General features: G+C 46.4%; 1 protein-coding gene across 1 annotated transcript in view; it reads right to left on the bottom strand.

Annotated features, from left to right (window-relative positions):
- The window catches only part of SETBP1 (SET binding protein 1), a 408,012-nt gene extending 392,779 nt beyond the window's left edge, over positions 1 to 15,233 (bottom strand). The window contains exon 1 of the mRNA XM_027526134.1: positions 15,058 to 15,233. The gene's annotated coding sequence lies outside the window, so the exon portion shown is untranslated. The remainder of the gene's footprint in view (positions 1 to 15,057) is intronic.
- Positions 15,234 to 15,781: the final 548 nt, after the last annotated feature.

The following is a 15,781-nucleotide window of genomic DNA, read 5'->3' as shown; positions in this document are numbered from 1 at the left end:
TTTCTTACTTTATCCATCCTTCTTTCTGCTAATTCTGATGCTTTTTCATCTCATAATGCTCTCTCTTTGTTACTTTATGGTCCTTCCCACCCCCCTCCCCACCCTCCGGGAGGCCAGGGGCGGGGCATTGGGGGGTGGGGGTGTAGGGGAGGTGGGGGGTGGTCATGATTCTTTCTGTTGCTGATGTCTGGTAGCAGTCTAAAATTCCTATTTTGCTACTGTTGTAAATAATATCATTATACTATTCTTTCTTCCTTGTTCTGAGTGCTAGGGCTGGTGCTCAGCCACTCAGTCATACCCAGCTCTCTGTGACCACATGGACTGTAGCCCTCCAGGCACTTCTGCCCATGGAATTTTTCAGACAAGAATACCGCAGTGGGTTGCCATTTCCTCCTTCAGGGGATCTTCCCAACCCAGGAATTGAACCTAGATCTCCTTCCTTGACAGGCGGATTCTTTACCACTGACCTACTTGGGAAGCCCTTGTTCTGAGTATTTCATCCCTAAGGTCTTGTGTTTTATTCTTTCTCTTTACTCACGCTCTAATGAAGAAAAAGCCATGCAAGGCAGCCTTGGTCTACAAAGAAAGTACTAGACAACTTTTTGACTCCACCTTCTATTCAGCTTGAAGTCAATCATAGTCCTCCTCTCAGAGCTATGGCTGTTATCAGTGATCTGGTCACCTCAGTTCCTCGCAAACAGTGGTGTGCTGGGGCTCATTAGAGCCCATCCATGTTAGTTCTTCCCAACTCCACCTTCAATAATGTCAAGTTGATAGCTTGAAAATCAGCTATGGTGGGAGTGTTTATACCACAAGAACAGCAAACTTAACAAATCAGGGCTTAAAAAAAAAAAATCTGGAGAACGAAGCATTAAGCATTTACACCACTGATAGCAAACATCTACATACTACTGTTTGCAGGTTCTTCCGTCAGTTTCTTTACAACTCCGAATAGCTGAAATGCACAATGTGCACTGTCCCAGAGACTCTTTATGTCTTCCTCAGAACTTTCCTTGAGGAAATGTCTCTGCCCAGAAGTCAAAATCTCCTCCCAAACCTCCCTCCTCCAGTCTTGCCTATGTTCTCTGAAAGCTGTAGAGTTTGAGAATATGTATAATGATGTTAGGGAAGAGACAGTCTTTGGTTGTTTTATTAAAGTTGTCCATGCGGAAGATCTGATGACGGCCTAGTTTTCTTGTTGACAGAAATTGTAAGTTTCGGATCTCAAAGGGACAAATTGTGTAAAAGGATGGAGTGTGAGCCTCTGTGGCTTCAGATAGGGAAGCAACTGTATTTTTAACTGAGGCTCGTCGGCATATGTAAGAATCCCTTCTCAAATTCCAGCAAGAGATGGATCATCTGTCTGACTTCTGCATTGGAGTGGTTGAGCATTCATCTTTCCATGTGTCTTCTAAGGTATTTAGGTGGAGAGTCAGAAGTGGCCTTTTCCTCTTGAGGGAGTTTACATGTGTCTGGGATCCTCTTTTGCCCCCTTGAGTTAATGCCTTTTCATTATTCAGGCCCTGGTCTGAAAGTCTACCTGCTACAGAAGCACAGAGTAAAAGCTCCATAAAGACCGATAAAGTGATCAAGCAATCCAACCCATGTTGCTGTTGTTTAGTCAATAAGTCATGTCTGACTCTTTTCTGACCCCACGGACTACAGTCCACGAGGCTCCTCTGCCCATGGGATTTCCCAGGCACAAATACTGGAGTGGGCTGCCATATTCTTCTCCAGGGGATCTCCCCAACCCAGGGACTGAACCCACGTCTCCTGCCTTGGCCTTCCCTGAGCCACTAGGGAAACAATCCAACCCTTGCCAGCTTCAGTCAGGGAGGCCAAAGGCAGCTCTGCACACAGCTCTCTGACCCTGCAAACACAGCAGTGGTCTCCAGCAGAGAATGCAGATCAGACTCAGTGACTTTATTATGTTACGTGGACTTCCCTGGTGGCTCAGGGGTAAAGAATCTGCCTGCAATACAGCAGCCAGAGGAGACACAGATTCGATCCCTGGGTCAGGAAGATCCCCTGGAGGGGAGCATGGCAACCTACTCCAGTATTCTTGCCTGGAGAATCCCACAGACAGAGAAGCCTGGTGAGCTACAGTCCATAGCGTCACAAAGAGTTGGACACAACTGAAGCAACTTAGCATGGAACCACACACACCTATATGGTACATTCCTGACCACAGATCACCTCCTCCAAGCAGCACTGTCTGAGTACTCCATCCAGCACATTGTAGAGCAGCATGTCCTGAGGTACAGCTTCGCCCAAATCCCATTGACTTGCATAACTTCATATAATTCCCTAATTCCTCTGGCTGGCCTGTCCTTTCTTCACCACCTGGTTATCTCTAAGCCATTCCTCAATAATTGGGTCAAGTTTCACCTCCTTCATAAAGACTACTTGGGCCTTCCTTTTCTCGTACTTTTCTCTGTGTGTACAAATGTATACACACATATACACAGTCACACTCACAGATGTTCTTACTCTCACTTTCCTGGGCATTCTGCTATCAAAGCATTTGGCAAACTGTATTGCAATGTTCCCTTATTTATCTCTCCCACCAGACCAAAGACTCCATAAGGAAGGGGCTGGGTTTTAAGTGGGTCTCTACCATATACCAGAGAATAGTGAACACGCTCAGTAAGTGTCCCACAGCAAGTGTCTAAACGATGTTTCCTCTTGAAAAGAGGAATGGAAGTAGCACTGCTTTGAGGTCATGGGTTTAGATTAGTTAACCTCTCTTTTCCGGTGAGCAACTGTGTTTTCAGGAATTATACTTAAACTGTTTGCTTCATTTGGAAACTTGGTAATAATCCTACCTCAAGGGTAAGGAGTAATTGAAGATCAAAACAAGATATTTATGAAAGATCATGTTGGGATCACCATAGTGGGTATTCAAAACTTTAAGTGAATTTGATTTACTCCCACAGTCTGTGTCACCCACACTGGCATTAGGCCAAATGTTGCCTTCTCCTCCCAGATTCCAAGTAAAGCCTGTGGTTTGGGAGTTGGAGACCAACCTCCTCCACCTCCCTTTACAATGGGAAGCACATACAAGTAGTTTAATTTGTATCCACTAATGAGTGTTTTGAAGTTGTTTGACTATTGCTTTCTTCTTGTACTTAGTTTGTCCTGTGGAGGAAATAAGACTTAATTCAACCACGAATTCCAGATTCAATTCTGCACTCTGCCATTTGGAGCTAAGTTCAGTTCAGTTCAGTCGCTCAGTCGTGTCTGACTCTTTGCGACCGCATGAATTGCAGCACACCAGGCCTCCCTAGGTAGACTTAGGCAAGTTCTTTTTTTCTCCCAGGGTCTTGTCATCCACATCTGTAGAAAGGGGAGGTGATGAGGTGAACTCTGTTGTCCCTTCACCTCTAACCTTCTCAGCTGCTGAGCCTTCTTTCCTCAACTTGACAATCAAAGACCTTTCAAAGACAGAGCTGGTACCCCACACCTCTTCATAGGTTTTACTGGCTCTGCAGCTCTGCTCAGTTATTCAGTTCAGTTCAGTTGTTCAGTCGTGTCCAACTCTTTGTGACCCCATGGACTGCAACACGCCAGGCCTCCCTGTCCATCACCAACTCCCAGAGTTTACCCAAACTCATGTCCATTGAGTTAGTGATGCCATCCAACCATTTCATCCTCTGTCGTCCCCTTCTCCTCCTGCCCCCAATCCCTCCCAGCATCAGAGTCTTTTCCAATGAGTCAACTCTTCGCATGAGGTGGCCAAAGTATTGGAGTTTCAGCTTTAGCATGGATCCTTCCAATGAACACCCAGGACTGATCTCCTTTAGGATGGACTGATTGGATCTCCTTGCAGCCCAAAGGACTCCCAAGAGTCTTCTCCTACACCACAGTTCAAAAGCATCAATTCTTTGGCGCTCAGCTTTCTTTATAGTCCAACTCTCACATCCATACATGACTACTGGAAAACCCATAGCCTTGACTAGACGGACCTTTGTTGGTTTAGCCTAACACAAAACTAAGAATTGGTCTCTGTGCTCAGGGATCTCCATGACACGGAGAGGCAGAATCAAACTTCCGAGGCCGGAGGCCAAACGCGTACTGTTAATCAACAGTTCCAGTTCTAGCTGCAAAAATAGTGCCTCCTCTGGGAACCAATAACACAATGCAATGGTAGAATCCTTGGGTACTGGACCCCCAGGGAAAGGTCTCAACAGCATTGCCTGGGCCAATCCTCCAGTTTAAAGGTGGAGCTCTGGTTTTGGTGTACTACCCATTCTCTGCATTTCTCCATGCAGTCAAGAAAAGCACACACTTGTAGTGGGAGAAAGGGTTGAGCATAATAAATGGTCTCTATAGGCATTATCTATTTAATCTAGACAACAGCCCTGTGATGCAAAAGACACACCCTCATACTAAAGATGTGGAAATGTAAATACAAATGTCTAGAGAGGCAATTTGCTCTGCACACACTACCTGTGCCAGATCCACAATCAAATTCAGGCTTGTATGATTCCAAAGTCTGTGCTTTTACTTAAAGATCATGATGTCTCTAAAACAAAGTGATGCCAGCTTTTGGCCAAATGCTCCTAGCTACTTTTATACATGAGTGAAAGTTGTCCAGTTGTGTCCAACTCTTTGCAACCCCATGGACCATACCACAGTCCATGGAATTCTCCAGGCCAAAATACTGGAGTGGGTAGCCTTTCCCTTCTCCAGAGGATCTTCCCAACTCAGGGATGGAACCCAGGTCTCCTGCACTGCAGGCGGATTCCTTACCAGCTGAGCCACAAGGTAAGCCCACTTTTATACATGGGAGCTCTAAAACCAGTTTGCCATTCGACTTGCCACATCACTTACATTCTCTGGGCATCAGTTTTCTCATCGGCCTCCTAATCTCTTCACCAACTTCTACAAGGAAAAGAAAAAAATAACACACACAGAATAGCACCTAAATAGGTTAAATATGTAGGGTTCACCTGTAAGAAGTAACTGTGATCATAATATCTTTTGTGTAAGTGTATTAAAGAAGACACCCACATAGTAAAGAAAATGATCCTAACTTTGAACAAGGAAATAGTATATAATAAGTGTTAAGTTTATTTGTTGATTTAAACCTGAGATTTACCCATTTTACAGATAAGAAAATGGAAGTAGAGATATTTGTTGAAATCACATAGGTAGTTCTGTCTGACCCCAACTGTCATTTGCTTTCCATTGAACCATAATGCCCCCAAGTCTTGAAATATCCAGCATTAGTAGTCACTTAAACTGATCCTCCACCATACCACATATAAACTGGGGATGAAAATGGTAGAGTTACCTGAGGGCAATGCAGCTAAACTGAATAACTGAACAGATAATAACTTCCCTAGTCTTTCTTTCAAGGCCCCTTAATTTTGACCGCACTACCTGTTCAGTCTTAATTCAAATTCCTTGACTTCTCAACCATCTGATTCAAAACTGCTTTGCTCACTGTCATTAGAACGTAAAGTGTAATCTGACACTTAGACGTTTGCGCTTCTGCCACAAAGGAGATGCTAGGCATACCAGAGAGTAAACAAATACTGGCTCCATTTCCTGTCCTTTATGATATTTCTCCTTCAGCTATCCTGAACTGACATTTAAATATTGCATTGTTACTGAAATTTGAACATGTCTCTCTCCAATTACGTTTTAAACTCCTGGAAATGAGCACCCATGTCACAGAGCTTTTTTGTTCCTCCAAGTGGCTGATTCCATTCCGAATGCTTACACATAGTTTTATTTTTTTTTGTCCTAAAGATGCCTCTTTTGAACTCCACACTGAAGAGCTGGTGGCTAACAGGACTAGTAGTGGGCAGGACAGTCAGATGCCAGGATCTTCTTGTGTGTGGCATGTGTGGAATTCCTCCAACTGGCACATACCTCTGCTCCTCACACCTACCCTCCTCACATTCTGAAAACTCCAGTCATGGCTCCCATCTCAGCACGGGAGACACAGCCTTGACCCGTTCCCCACAGCACCCCACCCCATCTGTTGTGCTGACTGACACTCACTCCACAGAGCCCTAGAGGACCATCTCCTGCTTCTACTCCTCCACTTGTTTTTAAGAGTTCTTAAGGAGTCTTCCACCAGATTGCAAACAGAGACAACTTCCTCTCCATCTCTTGGGGTCCCCACAGCACCCATCAGAGTCTATGACACTCCTGTTTAAATGTAAATGAGGCCTAGTTTAGTGGGCCCTAAGTGTCGTTCTTTCCGCTGCTGTCAGGAGACTTCAGACCAGCAAGGTGTCTGCTGTAGTGACCTGTGGCTCAATATCAGCCAGCTGGACCTTCAGCATCAGGGCCTCCTTGTTCCTGTCAGATGCAGTACATGATCACAATTAGCATCTGTTTCCTGGTGGCAATTTCAAATTCACATTCAAACTCTGTCCCATCTCTGCTCTTGTGCCAAAGCTAACTGGGACACCAAGAATGTCCCCTGGTTCCAGTTCTACCATCAAACCTAAAACCACAACATTCTTGAAGCCTTCCCCGACTGTACTTTATCCCTGATCACCCAAATAGCTAATTCCACTTAGATCATGCTCCCATTTTGGCTGCAGACTGATGCTTTCCATTTGAGCTAAGCCTGTCTCTTGAGATATACTGTCCATTCGTCAAGGGCAAAAGCCCCATCTCATACCAGACCTTTCTCACCCAACATTGCCAAGAACAATGGCACAAACGACAATGCTGAGACTTTAACAAACATTTGTGGATCCAAAACCCAACTGTAATTGAGCTCCAGAGTACAAAATAATGAGCAGAGAGAAGGCCCACAGGGCTTTCACATCAAATCATCCTTTTTAGTCACCATTATGAATCAATACTTAAAAAAAAAAAGTCAAAGCTCTCATTGCTTGAATAATAATAGGTCACAGACATACCACCCAACAACTGCAAGGGACTTGCCACCCAGAGTTTATTATTTTGCTACAACCACAACTGTGCCCCAATTGCTTCTAATGGGAGTCTCAGGCTACAACATCGGATTCATCAAATTTACCGTCTCCAGCATCTACATCTTTCCAGACCCAAGCTGAAACCCCCCAAGCCCAATCTTTCCACTGACAAATCTCTCAATCTTAAACAAATAAAAGGAATAATGAAGACATTTCTTTGTACCTAATTAGACTAATCGAGTTGCTTGCCTTTTTTTTTTTTTTCATATCCCAAGTCCTAGAGTAAAAGTAACTGAAGCATCTCAGTAGCTTGTAGAGCCTTGCTGGTCTGAAATACTCAAACAGTGTGCTCCTAGGTAACTCAGAATGACTGCTGAACTCAGGTCAAAACCCAATTTTCCTATTTCCACCCCAACCCTAACCTCAGAGGCCTCTGGCTTTGGACAAACTGCAGGTCACTCCCTCTCATCTCAAAATGCATGCAAACCAATTCACGCATTGTTATTGAACACAGGCCATGAAAGGGCAGACTCTGATGTGAAGATTGAACAGACATCCCAGGAGCACAGGCATAGCCCTAACCTTTATGCCCACCGAATCTACACAAGAAAACAATGCCTAGCCCCCTAGACCCATGAGGTCCAAAAGCAACCACAGCAGAGATTCCAAACGCCTACTGAGCACAGAAGTAGTAAGCAAAGCCCAGAAAGGGAATACAGTACAGATTTTCCAGAAGCCATCTTCGTCTGCTTTGTCTGAGACAAGCCATTTCCCTTGTCTCAATTTGGTCACTTCATCAACAGGGGCCAGTTTTCAAAAGATGTACCGGATCAATCCTTTTCTTTCTTCCACGTTATTCACTATCGTATTTCTTTACATTTAACTAATCATCCCCCTCCTCTTCTTTCCGTGTCCCCAAGCCTGGCTCTTTGAGTTTCTCCTGGTCCCATGTCTCCTTCTGTAACTCTCACCACAGCAAACACTTAGCAAAGGTCACGATGTCTTAGTGGGAGTAACGTAGACAGTTGTTGGGGTGCTACTAAATGAGGTTGAGGAGTTCTGAGCTTTAAGAAACCTTTAAAATTCCTGGGACACTTCTGCCTATAGAGTCACAGAATTTCAGAAGGGGCCCCTCCTCCACAATAATCCAAACTCTTTCTCTTTACTGTGGCTCAAGCTAAGGAGCAGAAAGGATTATCCTATACCACGTGCTGACCGGGGGCCAATCCAGCCTGCCACCAGTCTTGCAGGAGCCCGTGCCCAGAACTTTCCCTTCTGAGTGCATTTCTCTGCTCAGCCTTCTTTTCTACTGCAGCCAGGCGCACTCAGTCACCAAGGAGTGAGAAGCACTTGGACTTAAGTAACAAAGAAGATTGCATGGTTAAGTGCCAAAATGAGTGTGGTGGACAAAAAATGCAATCGAAATTTTCAGAGAAAGTCAAGAGCTATGTGGGCGAGAGTGGCGAGCAGGCTCTAGTAGGTACTTAATAAATATTTTGATGATTGAATGAATAAGTGAATCACTGACTGATAAGATGTACATGCAGTAAAGCATCATTAACTCTCAGGCTTTGCGGGAATAACTGAGAGTGGGTGATTGCCCCTGAAAGATAGCCAAAAATATAAAAAGTCATTGACATAAGTGCTTATTATTCACTTTGTCTAAGAGATTCTCATTGTGTTGCTTCACTGTGCAGAGCTTTCATGTATCTTAAACAACATTCACTTTAAATATTCTATCGCTGCATACATTCTGTGATTCATTCATTCTCAGAAATCATTCATAAGTAGGACTTTGTGGGGGCAACCTTGGCCCCATCCTTCAAGGACTCACAGCCTGGAGAGGTGACTGACAACGAAGAGCAAAGCAGTATAAGCCAGATGCCCGGCAAGTGCTTTAATCCTGAAATGCTCTGGAAACGGCGGTGAAGAACTGAGAGCTGGTCAGGTGTCCTAAGAGGTAGACACTCTGGCTAAAAGGGACCAGTTGGGACACTTTCAGAGAGAAGGCGGTGACACAGAAGGAGCAGAAGTGTGGAGGTGGACAAGTGTACAAGTGCTCAGGGCCAACAAGGAAATCAGTCTAAAGGGAACAGAGGCCTATGTGTGCTGCATTAAACGAGGTTCACCGGTGAGTTCTGCAACATGCCCAGTGCAGGCTGCTGAGCAGGGCAAGCCAGGAATCATGGGAAAGAGAAAGAGGGGCAATGCAGAAGAGTCTGAGAAGATCGACCCTGATTCGAGAGAACTTTCTGGGTTTGATGGGACAGATACAATCTTGCTATCGGTTCTGTTCTTTAGAGAGGATACAAATTCTGTCTTGACTGTCATTTCTCAGCCACTGTGGCTCCCTGATGGAAACCCCCCCCACACACACACACACACTCACCACCCATTACCTGTCCTCTCTGTGGCTCTCCATGTCTTTTTTCTTTTTTCCTTGAAGAGTTAAGAATGAGAAGGAATTCTTAGTGCATATATATCTTTGCATATATATCTGAGATCAAGAGTCTCAGACAGTATTGAATTTGGACTCAAGGATCCATTAGTGCATCCTTGAGTCCAAATTCAATACTATCTGAGACTCTTGATCTCAGATATATATGCAAAGTAGGTATCCAAGAATTCAACTGATCTGAAATACATATACTATACACATTTTCTTTTTCCTTTGGTCAACTCAAGAGCACAAAACAACTATTCCCTGACTGTCTTAGAACACAAGGGGCCCCTACAGGCATTTCTAGGCATACCAAGAAGCTATTAATCTCCAAGCGATGGTGACAACAATCCCAGACACCAGTTTCCAGGAGGCAGCGTGGAAATCCTCTCAGAGTTCAATTATAGAAATTAGCTGGTATTATTTAATCCTCAAAACCCCTGTGAAGTAGGCAGGGTAAGCATCTTTTATCCTTATTTTACTGATTAGTTTACTGAGGCTCGAAGAGGTTAAATAACTTTCCAGGGACATTTAGCTGGGAAATAATAGGGACAAAATCCAAGGCAGATCTTGTCACTTCAGGTGTGATGCTCTTCACACTTTATCAGAGCCATCTGGTCCCATGTGGGCCACCAACTTGTGTCATTTCAGCAAGTCATTACATCAGTGGCCTCATCTTCTGCAAGGGGATAAAAGGCTTACCTAGCTTCCCGCCTTAGAAAATCAAGGGGGCAAATGTGATATAAAGATAGTTTTGAAAAGAAAAGTGCCGTGGATATAAAAAAGTTTGTTTTGATGCAAAAAGGTATATTGGGTCAGAGAAACATTTTTCCAAGGTGGCAAAGTTCTAAAACTCTTATCGACTCACCATTCATCCCTTCTCCCTTTCCAGCACTTGGAAAGGTAGAAGCCTCTACCTGCCTGGGGGTCAGCTTAGCTGGCCTTGCCTGTAATTTATTTCTCATGGATCTGCTGATGACAACCCATCATCAGCTCCTGGAAAGGGGTAGCTGCTTCCTCCCAAGAGATTCTGTGGACTTCAGGGATGCTCACATTCTCCATCTGACCCTGGCATTATTTGCTCTGAACTGGACAGAAAGTCAACTGCAGGTTTCTACACCAAAGGCCATTAAAAAAAAATCTTTCCTCAATCTTAGAGGGTACTCGCTTAAGGGGGTAAGAAAACCAACTCTGAAAGGGAAGCTGCTCTGACCCGATTCTGAAAATTCCGGATATGAAATGTAAGGGCCACTAAGTTGGACTCAGTCATCTACGGTCACCAGTTTCCCCCAATACTTGGTATTGTCTCAACCCAGTGTGTCTAAGGGGGCATAAGAATCTAGTAGTAAAGCTAAGCGAAAATGGACATAAATACTTAGAGCCAAACAAAAATGTAAGTTGGCATCTTTCCCCTGAATTCATGAAGTAGTACATTCTGTGGGCATCTTGGTGTTTACTTTTCTGCACTTATCAAGCGTTTGGCTGCCCAAAAGTGTCTGCAGTTTCATGAAGAGTTTGTGAAACACCAGGGTTTCCTTTAGAAACAATTCTAAATGAAGTTCAAACCTATGGCTAGATCTGATGACTGGGCTCCTTATTTATGCACATGCATGCATGAGCAGTTGTGTCTGACTCTTTGCGACGCCATGGACTGCAGCCCACCAGGCTCCTCTGTCTATGGAATTTGCCAGGCAAGAATACTGGAGTGGGTTGCCATTTCCTCCTCCAGGGGATCTTCCTGACCCAGGGATCAAACCCACATTTCCTGTGTCTCCTGCACTTCAGGGAGATTTTTTACCCACTGAGCCAACTCCTTGTTTAATCCTGACCCAAAACATTCTGGGAAGCTCAGCAGGTTTCACAGTGTACCATAAGATCATAGGATAGCAATGGAACTGGACCGTTTTGTACCCTTCTTCGCAGAACCCAAGGGCCAAGCGCAGCGATATGTGGCCAGGACTCTATGAGCTTCCTTTTCTCAGGGCAGTGCTACCCCTTCAGGACAAGAGCAGCCTCCTGTCTCTGCTCCCTACTCCTCCATCCCGAAGAGACAGATCCCACACAGTGGATCCCTGAGCAAACTCAGTAACATTATCTCATTTTTTAAGGCATTGCAACTTCTGACAACATTAATGTGTTAATAATAATTTATCCCATTCTCCTGGCAGGAACAAAACTGAAGCAACTTGAAATGCCATCAGCAAAAATTATTTATTTTCCATTCCTGAGCAGTGAAGAAAACAAGATCTCATTGGCCAGGTCCACTCTCAATAGCTATCTGGTTTCAATTAAAACTTCAAGTCTCCAAGGGAAAAACTGGCATTCTGAGTTGCTGAGGCCCAGCCAAGTTTCAGTGTCTCTACAAACTCCAGAAAGGATGTCCCATCCAACCAGCCAACCTCTCATCTTCCTCCTTTTGCATATCATATAGACTTCAGAGCAGAGACTAAAGTACAGCTAAAAATAATGACCAGGTTAAAAGAACTCTGCGCTCCTAGAGGTACATTTTTTGTGCCAGTGAAGTATTGATTCTGCTCCTAATGGAAATGAAAGTCAAGATAACAGCAGAAATGGAATCAGGAATCCAGGGGAAAGTACCTACCTATTTATTTCTTCTTCAACAAACTCCTGCCTCCCCCCACTGACCATTTTCAACTAAATTTTCTACAAAGATTCCAAGTACTGTTTTCTCTTTGCCCTCAGCCCTCATTTTTAGGTCAAGTGACTTACAAAGTAGCCTACCATGAATAATGCACACACAGGACCAGAAGTCCTTGTGGTACCAAAAGGGCTCCTTGGTTCACTCGAGGATACCCCTAGGCTTCCCCTGTGTGAAGTGCAGAACAGGGCTTGCCAGCGATGCCTTCCTGTGGGATGTTCTGATGTTAACATACAAAAGGTCAGATTACACCCGTTCACTTGCCCAGCCCATTCGTGAACATATAAGGCAGTTGATACTATCTCCCAAGCTATAACTGGCCCCTTCCAAACCATATCACTGCCTCTCAGTCAATCATCCTTGTATTCACTACAAACCATTCCCCACCTCCAATTTGTTTATTTCACTGACACATCTATTTTCCCTGCTAACAGAAACAAGTCTGCTTTCCTCCTCTGGCTTCCGATAGCATTCACTCACCACCCCTCCCCTCTGCCCCCGCTCAGATTACTATAGTGGCTAGCAGTTTCCAGAGCCCAGCTCTAACACCGATTCAACTTCCCAAGACTAAGACTTTTATTTTCTTAATGGGGGAGGGGAGATGGTGTGCAAAGAAGCACTTTCTGCATACCTGGTCTCCTGTCTTCTCAGGCTACATTCCCTGAAGTTGGCAAATCTCTGTGTTTAGCCATACTCTTCTGATCTGCCCTAAAGCCCTTCTTTGGTAGCAGGCAAAGTAATTAAGTACAGAGGACAATACTGCATCTTCAACTTCACTGGGACTTCCAAGTGAGAGCAAAAGAGATCATGTCTCCTTTCAGGAGTCTTGGAATGGCAGAAGTCACAAAAAGCAGGAGAAAGGGGAAGGAGTGACCAAGGATTGTAAACTGGCTACATTTTAAAGTGCTACAAACTTTCTCCTCCCTCACAGGCCCCTGGACAGTTGGCTCCACCTCCCCATCCCAGCCAAACAACATTCAACTGGGGTGTGTGAGGGTAACTCTCTCGGAGCCTGCTGGTCTGGCCCCAGTGTTGCAGATGTGGCCGCATAGAACAACACCCTTCCTCTCCTCTCCTCTCCTCTCCATGCTCTTCTTTCTGAGCCCACTCCTGCCCTTCCAAAACACATGAGCATACATGTGCACACCTACACACATGTTTTCAGGATAAAGATGGGCTGGGAAGGGCAACCTGATCTACCTGTGTAAACTACAGGATAGTAAGAGATGGGGCAAGACTGCCAGACAGTTTTGGCAATAATAACTTTATAAAGTTAGATTTTGCACAAAACTACAGGAAAGGAAAAACAGGATGAAGAGTAAAGGAATGAAAAGGAACAGAATTTTTAAAAATAATGTAAGAGGAAAACAAGTAATATTAGTATTTCCATAAAGACCATGGACTCCAACTAACTTTTTTAAAAGGTGTGGATAGTGGTGGAGGGGATGGGGAGGCTTGAAAGAAAAAGTAGCTGTGGTAGAATTCCAAAATAAACTGCCCTTTCAGAGGAGAGCTTCTGCAGGGATAAAGAGACACACAAATTGGCCTTTTAGCATTAGATGTCAACCATGAGATTATCAGGACAGTTTATTTGAAGCGGAAATGAATCGGAAATCCTTCCCTCAACAGTCCTCTTAGACCAATATATACACCATCAGAACCCACATAGGCACACATAAAGAATAAATGCAGCATCAAGGGGCAGTAAGAACCCCCTCCCCACACCAGCAGTACCTCTAGCCTCATCCATACTTCCAATTGCACAACTTTCCGATCTCCAAAGAAAATATTTCCAGTTGGATCCTATTTCAGAATTGTAACTGGTGCGGGTTGTGGGAGGAGGGGTGTGTGCAGCCTGTCGGGGATGGGGACTGGAAGACAGCATTTCGGTAGTTACTTATTTTTGTAGAGCCAGCATGCTCTACCGATCAGAAATTGCTATTACCCAACAAAGCTTCTATCACAAACAGACACCAAAAACAGCATCAGCGTTATCACCATCTTGCTAAAGATCTGCCCGGTCCAGTTTACCTGACTTTGTCTCTGTGGAACTTCTTGGACAGTATTGTAGTCAAAGGGATAATGGTTTGAAAGACAAAAACAATAAATCGATACTGAAGGGCTCCCTTTCAGGAGTTATTTCCCACTGGAAACCACCGAACGGGAAAGCCTGTCGTTAATTCCCAAGCCCACGGCTCCTCTAGAAACACACACAATGCGTGCTTTCAAAAAGGGCATTCGTCTGCTTTTAAGGGAATTCCTGTCTTTTCAGAGTCCCAAAACCGGAGAGCACGAGAGAGACTCAGATCCATTGATTAAGATTTTAAGAAAAAGACTAACACAGAGCTACGACACAAGCACACACCAACCTTCGCCGGCTGGACCACTTCTTCCCTGTTCTTCTTTCTATTAACCACACGTTAGATTCTGATACATTCCCCCCCCCCCCCCCCCCACCAACCTACCCACCCACCCCCAAAATCCAACTAGATACAATGTAGCTCTCTAGCTCCACTTAACCTGCAAGTTACAAAGAGAGAGGGGAAAAAAATATCCTGCCGCCTTCCCACTCCTTTCCCTACCCCCTCCCCCTCTTGAGTCCACTCCACCAACGCCAAACCCGCGAGCCCCAGCAGTCGGCGGCCGGACGGAGGGAGGGAGGGAGGGTGCAAAAGGCGGGGGGAGGGGGAAGGCCGGGGCGGAGTGGGTGGGGGGGGGATCAGATTAGGCCGAACTCAATAAGGTCCCAGACCTCCAGCCCGACGCTGCCACCCTCGCCGCCACCACAGAGTCACTTCAAATGAGCCAGCATCTTTGCCCACGGCCGGCTGGCCGGAATCGCGCCCATCCTCCGCAGCCTCGCCGGGACCGGCATCCCGCCCCTTCGGCCCGGTCTCCCAGTTCCCGCCGGTGCAAAGTCAAAGCCCCGGCGAGGCAGCGTTAACTTTTGCACGCAGAGAACACACACCGCCCCTGGCCCCGGGCGTGCGGGGGCCCGCGGCGCGGCGGGAGGCTGGGCGCCGAGCTCCCGGGCCAAGGTCGCTGCGCGTGCTCACCCACGGCTCCGGCTCCGCTGGCCCCGGCGCTCGGTCAGATCCCGGCTCCCGTCGCTCGCCCGAGCCCCCGAAGGTGCTGCTGCGGCAACTCCATGGCGATGAGCATCTGTCACACGGCGAGCCGCGGGCGGGCTGCCCTCGCTCGGGGGGCGCCGGGGCCCCCGGGCGCGCGGAGGCGGAGGCGAGCGGCGGGCGCCCCGGCCGGCCCCGCGCTTCCCGCCCGGCGCGGCCGCCTCCGCCGCGCCACCGATTTACAGAGAGAGATATCAAGGGGGAAAATGGCGTCTCCGGAGCCCGAGGAGTCCTGGAGTAATCACATTCACACACACACACACACACACACACACACACACACACACACACACACACGCCCGCACGCACACACTCGCACACCGCGCGCCGCGGGCCCGGCTAATTTTAGCAGGAACCCCCCTCCCAAATTATATATATATCCCAGTCTATCCAATCAATGCTATTTTTTTTTTTTTTTTCCTTTTCTTCAAAGGATGGATTGGAGCCTTAAAAAAAAATGTTGCCGGGTTCGGGCTCGCAGGAGGCAGCGCGCGAAGGGCGAGGGCGCTTTTGCTGAGCTGTGCAGTTCGGTCCGCGGCGCCGGGCGGCCCAGCCCGCCCGCTCGTCTGCCCGCGGTCGCTAGTGCTGCCACCGCCGCCGCCGCCGCCGCTCCATGGCCGCGCCCGCCCCGCGCCCCCGCCGCGTCCCCTCG

The sequence above is a fragment of the Bos indicus x Bos taurus genome, chromosome 24 (assembly GCF_003369695.1).
Source record: "Bos indicus x Bos taurus breed Angus x Brahman F1 hybrid chromosome 24, Bos_hybrid_MaternalHap_v2.0, whole genome shotgun sequence".
Lineage (NCBI taxonomy): Eukaryota > Metazoa > Chordata > Mammalia > Artiodactyla > Bovidae > Bos > Bos indicus x Bos taurus.
The sequence above is the reverse complement of the archived record's forward strand: the minus strand, read 5'-3'. Positions and strand labels throughout refer to the sequence as shown.